A 9,450-nucleotide genomic window follows, 5' to 3' on the forward strand; every position below is an offset into this window, starting at 1 on the left:
CACCCGACATAATAATGTACACGTGGGCCAGTGTGTTTGGACGTCCTCTGCCAGCGGGCAGAGCGGGAGAGAGACATAACTATGTTTCTAAAATAACGCACCAATCCAAGACGATGCTCGACTACGTACACGTGTTGTTCTACTCCCGATGGCGCATGACCAACGAGCGTGAAATGCTCCGGCAGGTCCGAGGAGAAAATCTGCTCACCGTATGCCTGGAAGACCTACCTGAACTTTATCCTCCGGAGACGTACGACTGGATACCTGCCAAATACAACGCGGTATACTTCATGGACTACCTGAGGCAAATGGCTATGTACGAGGCTGCCCGATTCAAAGAGGTCGTGAGAGGAATGTGTACCCCCGAGCGTGCTTCGGTTCTGACCGGCAACTCGCTGATGTACGTGGACATGGACATTACGTTTTACAGGCCGCCCAAGGAGTGGATCTCCCCCGAAGGCGTGCTGACGTTTGTTCTCGTCCAGGACAACGACATAAGGAGGCTGTGCAGACGCAGCAACGGAAACGTGGATTCTTTGGGACATGAGATGCTGGAGCACGCTAGCGAATATATGACGGGCGAGAACTGTATGCTCATGGTTGGTTACGAATACGGGAAGAGGTTTAAGCGTTACGTTCCGTATCCCATGTTGCAGTATGAAGTTCTAAGGGAGGGTGCGCAGAGTACCGTGGAAAACATGATTATGTGCTTTTACCAACAGGCCCGTTGCCTCTTGCATGAAAATCACGCGACCCACCGCAGGTGGGCGGCTGATAGGTTGAAGTGAATGTAAAAAGAATATATATATAATATATATATATATATGTGTGTGTGTGTGTGTGTGTGTGTATGTATGTATGTATAAATGTGCATTTAAATTTATAGTACAATGCATTTTTCTTATTCAGCTAACTGTCCTGCACAATGATCTCTGTATTCCCAAATTGAAGGTATGTGCTGGAAAGATTAATAAAATCTACCTTGAAAACTGTAAAAGTAGCATTTTTCACTTGTCCTCATTCTATAACATTACACTTTGAAATGAAATAGGTGTTGGTGGTGGTGGGGACGTTTTGACCCGGTAGTGCTTGATGGTTGGTGGTGGTGGGGACGTTTTGACCCGGTGGTTGGTGGGGACGTTTTGACCCGGTGGTTGTTGGTGGTGGGGACGTTTTGACCCAGTGGTTGGTGGTGGTGGGGACGTTTTGACCCGGTGCTTGGTGGGGACGTTTTGACCCGGTGCTTGGTGGGGACGTTTTGACCCGGTGCTTGGTGGGGACGTTTTGACCCAGTGCTTGGTGGGGACGTTTTGACCCGGTGCTTGGTGGGGACGTTTTGACCCGGTGGTTGTTGGTGGTGGGGATGTTTTGACCCGGTAGTAGTGGGGACGTGTTTGACCCTAGGGTGGGGGAAAGAGGATGATGGTGAAGGAGGTGGTGATGGTGGTGGTGGTGGTGGTGGGGATGTTTTGACCCGGTGGTGGTGGGACGTTTTGACCCAGGCGGAGAAGAGAAACGAGGGGCGTTTTGACCCAGTTGCGAGTCAAGAGAGCGCAAGGGTTAAGAAAAGAAAGTTTAAGCCCTACATCCCTGCAGTCATCACTGGTAACGTTAGATCACTGGCAAATAAAGTGGATGAACTGGAAGCGCTCGTCAGGACACAGAGGGAGTACCGAGAGTCCAGTATTATGTGTTTCACAGAGACGTGGCTGCACGACCAGATACCAGACTTTAACATCGCCATCCCGGGCTTCCAGACAGTCCGAGCCGACAGAGACACCACCGCGACCGGCAAAAAGAAAGGAGGAGGCCTGGCCGTGTTCGTAAACAACAGATGGTGTCACCCCGGTCATGTCTCCATTAAAGAGCAGCTCTGCATCCCGGACATCGAGCTTGTCGCCGTCGGACTTCGCCCATATTATTTGCCGAGGGAATTTACCAGTGTTATTGCCATAACTGTTTATATTCCACCATCTGGTAACGCAGGAGCAGCGTGTGACGTCATCCACTCTGTAACTGCGGGACTACAGATTAAACAACCTGGGGCCTTCATCGTCATCACAGGTGATTTTAACCATGTGTCTCTCTCATCCACTCTTCCAACCTTCCACCAGTTTGTTACATGCACCACCCGTGAAAATAAGACTTTGGATCTGCTGTATGCAAATGTTGAGGATGCATACAGCTCCACTGCACTGCCACCACTGGGCAGGTCAGACCACAACCTAGTCCTGCTCTCACCATCATATAAGCCTGTTGTTCAACAGCACCCAGTCACAGTGAGGACAGTGAGGAAATGGTCTCCTGAGGCCATGGAAACACTGCGTGGAGCGCTGGAGGCCACGGACTGAGATGCGCTGTATGAGCCACATGGTGAGGACATCGATGGCCTGACGGACTGTGTCTCTGACTACATTGGGTTCTGCATTGAAAACACCATCCCCACAAAAGAGGTTCGCTGCTACCCTAACAACAAACCGTGGGTTACCAGCAACCTGAAGATCCTTCTTAATGAGAAGAAGAGAGCCTTTAGATCGGGGGATCTTGCTGAACTCAAGCATGTACAAAGGGAACTAAAACACAGCATAAGGGAGAGCAGGGACAACTACAGGAGGAAACTTGAAAGCAAACTGGGGGACAACAACACCAGGGACGTCTGGAGGGGGATGAGAGAGATCACAGGCTTTCAGAGGAGAGGTGGGGGTGCAGCCGAGGGGGACAAGCTACGTGCCAACGAGTTGAACATGTTTTTCAATAGGTTCAACTCCAACCCCTCCTCCACTGGCAGGCCCTCTTCTGCATCTCAATCTCAATACAACAACTCCCCACCTCCCCCCACCAACACCACCACCACCACCTACTGGGACCCGTTCTCATCTCCTGCCTCCAGGACTTCCTCACAGCCCCCACAGCTCTTCCCCACCTCCGGCTGCAGACACCTCTTAGCACCTCTGTTGTCACCTCCACCACCCAGCCCACTGCTTACATCCACCTCAGAACCTGCTATACCCCCTACCCCCCAGTCTGGACTCCACATCACATCCAGCCAGGTGAAGAGAGAACTGGAGAGACTCAGACAGAGGAAAGCCGCTGGACCGGACGGACTCAGCCCTTATGTGCTGAAAGCATGTTCCGGTCAGCTCTGTGGAGTTCTCCAGCACCTCTTCAACATGAGCCTACGCCTTCAGAGAGTGCCAGTGCTCTGGAAAACATTGTGCCTGGTCCCAGTGCCCAAAAAAGGACGTCCTACTGCACTGGAGGACTACAGGCCAGTAGCACTGACCTCTCACATCATGAAGGTCATGGAGAGACTGGTTCTGGCGCACCTCAGGCCACTGGTGAGCCAATCACAAGACCCCCTCCAGTTTGCATATCAGCCCCATGTTGGGGTTGATGATGCAATCATCTACTTGCTGCAGAGGGCCTACTCCTCCCTGGATAGACCTGACACATCAGTCCGCATCATGTTCTTCGACTTCTCCAGCGCCTTTAACACCATTCAGCCTGGACTGCTGAAGGCCAAACTGCTGGACATGTGGGTGAGTGCTCCCCTCGTCGCCTGGGTAGACGACTATCTGACGGGCAGACTGCAGTTTGTGAGGTTACAGAGCTGTGTGTCTGATCGTCTGATCAGTAACATTGGGGCCCCCCAGGGAACTGTGCTGTCTCCCTTCCTCTTCACCACATACACATCAGACTTTAAGTACTGCACTGAATCGTGTCATCTGCAGAAATTCTCTGATGACACGGCCATTGTGGGATGTGTGGAGGGGGGGAGGGAGGCGGAGTACAGGGACCTGGTGGCTACATTCTGTTCCTGTTACACCAGTGATTACACTGTAAAGACAGTCTCATAGCTTCATCTGTTGAAGGTACCTGACCAAGTATCAGTTTTTGATCAAAATGTCAACGTCCAACACGGGGCTCAAACAGACGACTCTGAGCTTAAGACTCCCATAGTCTACGAGCTGATCTAGCCAGGCTGCTAACGGGATGACATGTACACAAATATAATTAAGAGTGGTTTGCTGAACAGCCTCACATGGCTATAGGTGGATATAATGTCTGCGTAACCACCGTAGGCTCAGCGTAGCTCCGCAGAGGCTCCACACACACCTCTTCCAGGCCTGATGTGCACCCTTGCTATGCAGTGATTGGTCAGTTTGGGATCACGTGTTGTGGGATATCTGGATCTTCTTGCTGAATTTCTGTGGTAACCACCATTTTTAAAAACAATAACCAGTGGATGAGAGGCTTTTAAAATTATTTTTTTGTTTTCTTCTTTACAAGTTAATAAAGACACCATGAATTTTTTAAACAGAACATACTTTGCGGAGTTTTTGATCTTAAAAGACTGTGAATGTCCTTGGGAGTCTGTCAGGAGTGGGATTTGAACCCACGTCTCCTTTTGGAGACCAGAAATCCCTGTTTCAGGAAGGTAACAGCCCTTGAGTCTGGCGCCTTAGACCACTCGGCCATCCTGACACACATTGAGTCTAATTTGTCATGTGGTAAGTTTACTATGAAGTTCCTGACTTCACTGTTAATTATATTTATATATATATTTCTTTTATATTTATAATGCTACATACTTTTAGCTTTTCTTAGACTTTTGTTGTAAATAATTTATATTGCACCTTCTTGTTGTGATGCATGTTCACCTTATTCTGTCTGCTTTCTGCACTTTATTCTATAACAAGAGCTGCTGTAACAAGTGAAGTTCTCCACTGTGAGATTAATAAAGTCTAATCTAATCTAATCTAAACCTGACAAGGAGTAAAGTGTAAAACATGACAGCTATAAAAGTACAGTTGTCACAGAACGTCTTGAGATGCATTAAACAACTATTAGAAAAGCTTTTGTTGCTTCATTGTTTCCATGACATTTTGGGTCTCAGTGTACTTGGAACTCTGTGAAGAGAGAAGCTTTTTGATCTTAAATGTGCACCAATACATACTGAAGTTGTCAGAAGTGGAATTTGAACCCACACCTCCACAAAAAACTGCAACAGAAACAAAAGGACGTCCATTGGCAACCCCTGAACATGGATTCTAGGGAGGGCTTTTGGACAAACTTCACCTTCCCTGCATGGGCTCCCCAAGGGGGTGTAAAGATACACTGGGGGCATTTGTGCGAGCATCCCTCTCCCCTCTAGACTACAGGGAAAGTAAGAGTGTGTGTACCTCTGACCACCACTGAGACAACAAATCTTTTATATTTTTACTAAAATTGCAGGACTGCACAAATACACCAGGTGGATGGAGAATCTGTCCAAATCCTCTCCCTTTGTCCATGAGCCCTCCCCGTCTACAAAGTGTAGCATTCACCCCATTCAGGAGGGGCTTCCAGCCCTTACCTGTCAGCAAAAGGGCATTTTGTCCATTTGCAATGCCAGCAATGTTAATTTTGTGTCCAAAACGTGGCATTTTGTCCAAAACGTGCCATTTTGTGTGTTTGGGAAGTTACAGCTTTTATATGTGAGTCTTAATCATCCTGCAGACTGGATTTTCCAAGATCCAGTAAGTGGCAGGAAGATCTGTGAGTGATGAAAGAGACTTCTTTAAAAGGGCTATGGACTGTGCTTTACAGGGACATATAAGAGACCAAAATCACACTTTATATAAGTTACAGCTTTTTTATGAGAGGCTGGAGACCAAGCAGACATCCAGCCTGCTTGTGCATCAATCAATCAATCAGTCTTTATTTATAGAGCACTTTTCATTCAAAAATGCAGCACAAAGTGCTTTCCATGGTTAAAACAATGCCCCCCTCCAACCACACACACACACACACACACACAACCCCCTCCCTCCCCACGTCCTCTCACATACCAGTATGTACAAGCAAGCATACACACACACATACTTGCACATATTAAAAGACTACTGTAATGTGAGGTTGAGCACAGATGAGCCAGGTAAGGAAACACTATCACAGGGAGCCGTCTGCACCAGGAGCCGCTCACAGGCCACGACCGCCAGGACACCGACCCAGGACACCGACCCAGGACACACGGCCAAGTGAGAGGCAGAGGAACCGCCCAACCACACTGAAAGAACCTGCAGGACAGAGCCCCAGCAGCCACAGCCGATAGAGAGAGAGCCCCCTCCGAGGAAACACTGGAGAAATAACCTAAAAATAATATCAAGAATCAAGAGTCTTTATTGTCATTGTGCAAGGCACAACGAAATTTTGTTTCAGAAGTTCTCGGCTTAAAAGGAACACTGTAACACACGAAGATAAAATTATGGAAAGGAAATATACCTTTAGATAAATATATATATATATATATATATATATATATATATTTATATATATATATGGGGTGATGGATTTCACAGCTCTGGGGAAGAAGCTGTGTTTCAGTCTGTTGGTGTGGGCTTTGATGTTTCTGTATCTCTTTCCAGAGGGAAGAGGTACAAACAGTTCGTGTCCTGGGTGGGTGGGTCTGCAGCTATACGACTGGCCCTTCTCTGGACCCGGCTGTCGTATATTGAGTCCAGGAGCGGGAGAGGACTCCCTACAATCCCCTGTGCTGTTTTCACCACCCGGGCCAAGACCTTCCTGTCGTGTGCAGTGCAGCTCCCGTACCACACTGTTGCACTCAGACAGAGAATGCTCTCTATGGTGGCTCTGTAGAAGTTTGTCAGAAGCTGAGAGGAGAGTCCAGTCCTTTTGAGCTTCCTGAGGAAGAAGAGCCTTTGTTTGGCCCTCTTCACCAGGTGCGATGTGTGTGTCAGAACAAGGTTGTTGTCTGAACACCATCCTGTCAGGTGCTGGATCTCCGCTCTGTAGAGGGTCTCATTGTTGTCCGATATGAGACCCACCACGGTGGTGTCATCTGCAAACTTCAGAACCATGTTTGTGGGATGAATAGCAAAACAGTCATGTGTGAATAGGGTGAAGAGGGCCGGGCTAAGCACACATCCCTGTGGTGTGCCTCTGCTCAGGAACCGTGTGGATGATGTGCGGTCCCCAATCCTCACCACCTGAGGCCTATTTGTGAGGAAGTCCCTGATCCAGAAGCATAGGGGGTTAGACAGTCCGAGGTTGTGGAGTTTCGGTGTTAGCTTGTCCGGGATCACCGTGTTGAAAGCTGAACTGAAGTCCACAAATAACATCCTGACGTAGGTGTTAGGATGCTCCAGGTGGGTCAGAGCCGTGTGCAGAGCCAGTGAGACTGCATCCTCTGTCGATCGGTTCTCCCTGTAGGCGAACTGATATCTGTCCAGAGTAGCAGGAATGACGTCCTTGATGTGACTTAAGACGATCCTCTCAAAGCACTTCATGATTACTGGGGTGAGAGCGACCGGGCGGTAGTCATTAAGGCAGGTGACAGTAGATTTTTTCGGCACAGGCACAATGATAGAGGACTTGAGGCACACAGGAACTGAAGCAAACTGCAAGGACAGGTTGAAAATGTCCAGAAAAACTCCAGCCAGCTGCTGTGCACACAGCTTCAGAACCCGACCTGATACCTTGTCTGGTCCTGCTGCTTTGCTGGTGCTGATCCTCCTCAGGGTGGAGCTAACCTGGTGTTGCTGCAGGACGAGAGGCTGCTCCTCACGCTGTGGAAGATAAACAGTCTCTCTGCTGCCAGGTGTGTCGAAGCGTGCAAAGAAACTGTTTAAGGTGTCAGGTAGGGTGGGGTCATGGCTGATCTGCTGGTTACTATTCCTGTAGTCTGTTAAGGTTTTGATGCCTCTCCACATTTCACGTGGGTTGTTGTCAGTGAAATGCTCCTCAATGCGCTGTCTGTACCTGTGTTTGGCCTGCTGGATGCCCTTCTTCAGTTCTGACCGGGTCCTGCTGTAGGCCAGCCTGTCACCTGACCTGTAGGCTGCATCCCGAGCTTTGAGCAGAGACTCCACTGTGCTGTCACACCATGGTTTCTGGTTTGGAAACACCTTGATGGACTTTGTGGGTAGAACAGCATCAGTGCAGAACTGCACGTAATCCAGGACAGATGATGTGTAGGCCTCCAGGTCTGAGTCATCTTTAAACACTTCCCAGTCAGTGAGTTCAAACAGTCCTGTAGGGCTGAAGAAGCCTCCTCAGTCCATACTTGAACTGTTCTGGTGGTTGGTTTTGTCCTGTACATCAGAGGTTTATATGTTGGAATCAGCCTCACAGAGATGTGGTCTGACATGCCCAGGTGAGGAGCTGCTGCCGCCTCCTGGGATGTTGCAATAAACCTGATCCAGTATGTTATTGTCTCTGGTGGGAAAGTGTATGAACTTCTTGAATTCTGGAAGCACTGCTTTGAATTCCACGTGATTGAAGTCTCCAGCCACAATCACAGCTGCCTCGGGGTTGGAGTTCATCTGCCTGGTGATCAAACAGTAGAGCTCCTCTAGCGCTAGCTTAGCGTTAGCTCGCGGTGGAACGTAAACAGCTATGATCAAAATGGAGCACAACTCTCTCACCGTCTTGAATGGCCTGCATTTCACAGCCAGATATTCCAGGTCGGGTGTGCAGTGCGTTCCGATGGTGTGTGTGGCTGTACACCAGGAGTTATGGATGTAGAGCGCGAGCCCTCCACCTCTGCTTTTAGCCGAGGCTGCAGACCCGCTAGCTCCACCGCGGTGTTGGGTGTATTGCAGTCCAGCCAGGTTTCCGTAATGATGGCCACACAGCTGTCCATCCTCCGTGAGACGATCCTCAGCCGAATCTCGTCGATTTTGTTGGCTAGTGATCGAGCATTTGTCAGGAAGAGACTGGGAAGAGCTGGTCGGTGTGGGTCGGCTTTTAGCCTAGCACGCGCCCCACTCCTCTTACCCCGCTTTTGTTTACGTTGTCTCCTCCGTCTCCTAGGCCACAGTGGAGGGATGGTGAAAGCCGTGGTGGTTCGAAGGACCTCTGGTGGTATAAAATCCGGCTCAGGGTGTGCGTAAAGTTGGCAGTTTCTTCCGAAGTTAATTAATTCAGCCCTGCCATACTGAATTAATGCCTCCAGCGACTGGAGCAACAACAAAAACACGAACAAAACAAACAAAAGCCGAGAGCCCTGAGCCGCTGCGTGCACACGGGCCGCCATCAGATGCAAAATATATAATATATAATAATAATAATAATAATAATATATATTATATAAATAGAATAAAAGCATAGAATAAATAAAAATGGGTTAACATAGAGAAATAAATAGGCTAGGGGAATAAAATAAATAAAAATAACATGAATAAATATTAAGTAAAAGCTAAATTAAAAAGGTGGGTCTTGAGCCTGCTCTTAAAAACATTAACGTTCTCTGCAGCCCTGACCTCCTCCGGCAGGCTGTTCCACAGACGAGGACCATACCACTGGAAAGCTGCTTCTCTGTGAGTATGTGTCCTGACTTTAGGTACAGTCAGGAGGCCAGTACCGGAAGACCTCAGGGGCCGCGAGGGTTCATAAGGTAAAAGCAAATCTGAAAGATAAGAAGGCCCAAGACCATTAAGACATTTAAAA

At 48.6% G+C, this 9,450-nt stretch overlaps 1 non-coding gene across 1 annotated transcript; it reads right to left on the reverse strand.

Moving 5' to 3' along the window:
- Positions 1-4,375: 4,375 nt before the first annotated feature.
- trnal-caa lies at positions 4,376-4,485 on the reverse strand. Its single transcript has 2 exons — positions 4,448-4,485; positions 4,376-4,421 (listed from the first exon to the last, which is right to left on the reverse strand). It is a non-coding gene; the product is annotated as a tRNA-Leu (tRNA).
- Positions 4,486-9,450: the final 4,965 nt, after the last annotated feature.

Source organism: Melanotaenia boesemani, chromosome 24 (genome assembly GCF_017639745.1).
Source record: "Melanotaenia boesemani isolate fMelBoe1 chromosome 24, fMelBoe1.pri, whole genome shotgun sequence".
Taxonomy (NCBI): domain Eukaryota; kingdom Metazoa; phylum Chordata; class Actinopteri; order Atheriniformes; family Melanotaeniidae; genus Melanotaenia; species Melanotaenia boesemani.